The sequence below is a fragment of the Solenopsis invicta genome, chromosome 13, assembly GCF_016802725.1.
Source record: "Solenopsis invicta isolate M01_SB chromosome 13, UNIL_Sinv_3.0, whole genome shotgun sequence".
NCBI lineage: Eukaryota > Metazoa > Arthropoda > Insecta > Hymenoptera > Formicidae > Solenopsis > Solenopsis invicta.
In genome coordinates this window covers 10,482,067-10,486,622 of record NC_052676.1, presented here as the reverse complement: position 1 = coordinate 10,486,622, position 4,556 = coordinate 10,482,067, and positions in this window count along the sequence as shown.

Below are 4,556 nucleotides of genomic sequence, written 5' to 3'. Positions count from 1 at the left end.
GCACGCACGCACGCACGCACGCACGCACGCACGCACGACGCACGCACGCACGCACGCACGCACGCACCCACGCACGCACGCACGCACGCACGGCGGGGGATTGCAAAAGGTTAGGTCTACGGTTTAAGCCCCACCCCCCTGTTTTAAAAACAAAAGTTTTAGATAAAAAATGAAGACCTTAAGAAACTTTATAAAAAATGTTATATACATTATTTACTTAAACTCCTTTATTTTATTCATAAATTGAGAAACCCACGTGGTACAAAGACTGCATGGGCAGGAGACGGGCTTTACCCCTCCCTCTGCACCCCATCACGTATTTTTTCTAATCTAACCTAACCCTATCTAATTGTAATTTGGTCAAGAATATCCAATTGACCACGTTGCGATTTTAGATTTGAAATTATGGCCAAATTGTGACTAAAATAGGGTTAGGTTGTAACCGGACACGGATTGTGGACGCGTAATTAGACCGTGAAACCAGATATTTGCTTTGAAAGGCTGGCGTGCCAGCCACAAAAACTACGGTCGCTACTTGTTCTTAACGGGAAAGGTTCTAGATGGAACGAACGTACAAGTTTGCTGATCTGTTACGGCGTTTCTGTAGAATTTAGCGTTCTTCGGCATTGTCTCTCGTACGACGCTCCTCGGGCTTTCGGTCCTCGACAATCCAATGTTCGACTCGTGTATTAAACACTGCATGTATATCGTGCGCTCGAACGCGCGTGTCGGGATCTTGTGTGGCGCTTGAAATAATGACGCAACGAGTGCATGGATATAAACAAAATTTATTGATAAAAGTACATGTTCAATTCGCGTCAACGTAGTAAATTTCGCAAAATCGTGTACGCCTTCCCGTAACGCGCTCATGCACTCAACACGCACTCATAAACGCTGCGTGATGGTTCACGCAACACCGACGTCGCCTGTGACGACGATTTTAATACGCGGTGTTTAATTGCGATATTAAATACGGAAAAGTAATCGCAGTGCGATTTGATAATGAAAATAATTAAAAGTTAATAAAGAAAAGAATACTACGATTCAAAATGCCGTCGAATCGGACTTAATATCCTTGCGGGATATCTTGCGCAAAAATTCCCAAAAGTTCTATTCGAGAACTCTTTATTGCGTGTGACTCTATCTTTGGTGAGTCCTGAAACCAAACTGACACTGCGTCCTCCCTGAACTCGTTTGGGGCTTTAATGCTTCTACGGCATCTCTCGCTGCTGCGCTTGGCCAATTGCGGGCCGCCGCGTCGCGAGAGTCACGCCCTTTGGCGTGACGTTGTACGGGCGCGCACTGCGCGCGTCACGCTACGGATGCGTGAGAGGGGACAATAGAAAATAATCGAAAGCATGATGGCTTCTCATGCTATCTGAACACATCCTTGCGTGTTCGAGGGTGTTATAACGCTTTCCTTATTTAATAAATTTTTTTTAATGCCAATTAGCTGGCAAGCCATTATCTACTCTCACTCTCCCGTAATCACACACACATGCCGCATACTCAAACACTAAACTCTAATTAATCTAATTAAAAGTAAATGACGTAAAATAATATGATAAATTAAACAACGCGCGTCTCTAACGCTTGATTGGATGCGCTCGCAGCAGTGTAATAGAGAATTTAAGTCAAATTTAAAATACTGATTGGTTAACAAACCAATTTAAACTGATACATTTGGTATAGTACTGATTAAAACAAACTTGTAATTAAAACGTTGGCTGGCGAGCCAACTTAAACGCAAACATTGGCATGTTACCGATTGAAAAAAAGAGAAAACTAAACTGTTGGCTGCCGAGCCAACTTGAAAGAAGTGTCGGCTTACTGTCGATTATGAAACTTAGAAAACTGAAATGTTGGCTGGCAAGCCAACTTGGAACGGTTACATTTTTAAACTACTTGAATAAAGTTTGCTTGTAGCTCTTTTCCCACGCTTTGTTTTGTTTTGGTCGCTCGAGCTCGATGTTGACCGCGCTGTCGCATCTGGCTGGCGCCTCGACCTTTGGGGTGTTGGCGCGCTCCGGCGTGCGTGGAATCTCGTCCTCGCTGAGTCTCTTAAAAATTTGTGCGATTGATCTTTCCTTTTCCACCCATTTTGAACAACTGGCATTATTGCTCCGGGTAGTCGTTCCCCTTCGCCTGCAAACAATCAGAGGCGGATAGAGTAGAATGGATGGATGGCGGTGACAGGGTTGAGTTAGGAAAAATACGGGGCTAAGAAAAATAACTAGTTCAGCTCCTCAAACTGTTTTTAACCACAATTAAAAATTTGTAAATTCATTTATTTATCTTCTATATATTTATGCCAAGTTTCATTAAAATAGGAATTTTAATGCAATACATAATCTGTAAATACGAAGTATGGTAAGTAAATTTAAAAAAAAAAAACATTTTCGGAAAATGTATAAATTAGTTAAATAGATATTTGTACTGTAAAACTTTGATATAAAACATTTTTTAATACTTTATTTGTAACAATACGCTCTCTACCATACACGCGCCTTCGCTCCGTCCACCCGCGTAACCACACGATAAGCCGGGTCATTTGCACGTTTAAGAAGTTGCACTGAAGTTTGCACCACAAAAACGAGGCCGCCGGGATTCGCCGAAAAACACGCGACTAAATTCGCCGAACCGCGTCTCGCACAACAGGTGCACCTGTAAACAGATTCCCGCGTATACAGACTACGCCGAGCCGAATTGTTGTGTCACGTCCGTCCGCGCGCTTAACCGATATAACTCTGGATATATGTATCGCGTCCGTCCGAGCGTCTAAGAAAATTAAGTATGTATCGCGTCCGTCCGAGCGTCTAAGAGAAGTAAGTTTGTGTCGCGTCCGTCCGCGCGTCTTGTAAATCTGAGTTCAACAAGTTTGTATCACGTTCGTCCGCGCACTCGAACACAAGGCTCTGTACCGCATCCGTACAACCGCCGATGCCAAATGTAAAAACGTCGAGTAGAATAAACACGTTGATATTCTTCTACCTTTAAGAAAACGTCTAATTCCTCCAAGCGACCTTTCGCGCCCGATCCTGTACCGTCGACCGTCCGTGCGCGAAACACGGTCGTTACAAGTTTAGATTTTTAATTGGCTTTACGAATTATAAAATCCTTTTCCACAATTACTGTAGTGACAAAAACATAAATAGGAAACTACAATTTAATACAAAAAACAAAAATAGATTGAAAAATTACAGTTTAATTATCGGTTTCTGTAGCCAACTCGTGACAACATGTGCCCCATATAAAAGTTTTAAATTTGGTACGTATGAAGTAATTCCTAGCGTGTGAATTAAACAAATGAACAATACAGTGTTTGCAGCATAATCTTAGAAGCTTTAGTACGAAAGAAATAAGTGTCTAAAAATTATTTATGTAAATTTACATGCAGATTTGATGCAAAAAGCTGTAATTGTGTTCATGATACTTGAAAGATCTTGAATTAGATGGCGTTGAAATCGAAGACAAGAACAAATAATGTTTTGATGAGTGCGCTTGATAAAGAGCGCTAGCCTACTTGCTTGGTTTAAGTACTGTTTTTTTACCTTTCGCCGCACGCGCGACCGCCTGTCGCCTGATTCTTCGTCGAAGACAAATCTACAGTACCAACATCAAGTGAGTTCATCCGTCACTCCAACATCATTTTAAGAAGGTAATTGTATGGAATTGGAAAAAATTCTCTGTTCTCTTCTTAGACCTTAATCTCTTATTGTGATTCTTTAGCATTCTCCAGTGTAGACATTTACACAATTATACAAAATTTATATTTTAAATGCCGGTTCCGAATCACGTAATTAAAGGTGTTCTCGTGGCAATGTATTCTCGGTGATTTTCTGTTTCCGAGAGATAGCGATCGAATAATATCAAATGTTTTTTGTTAGATTTGAATTTGAGTCTTTGTCAAATAAAGTTGATACACAACTCTCTGCGCGGCGAGCGCGTTATTAGTACTGTTGGATTTCTAAATGTGAGGAATGTATATTATGTGAGAAAGAAACATTGGATTTCATAGCAGATTTCTTAATAGTAGGTGTTAAACTTACTATGCGTAATTGTTTTTACACATAGTACAAATCTATACTTATCGTACTTTTAATTCTATCCGCATTTACATTACTTTTAACCCATGCAACATAAATATAAACTTATCCAATATTTAATCCGCATACTTATCCGAATCATTTACATACATTCCTGTAAAACCCTTGCAATCCAGAGTTGGCCGTGCGCATCATCCGCTCGTTTTCCTTGCTCTCGTTCGCGCTTCAATCTTTTGTTTAGCATGCTGTATACCTGTCGTTGTGCCGTCATTCTCACTGATCATTACCTTGCGGTTTTTATAGAAAATATTAATATATGCCACTTGAGTTTGAATAGGAAAAATTTTCAATGAAAATACAAAGATAGTACCAATTAGATTTTGCAGAAAAAATATAGATTTGAGACACGTGGGGGCGTGCAAATACGCGCACTTGGCGCCTTTTTTACCTTTCTTTTGAAAAAGTAGTTATCTTCTGATCTTTTTATTTACGACATATTTTACATGACAG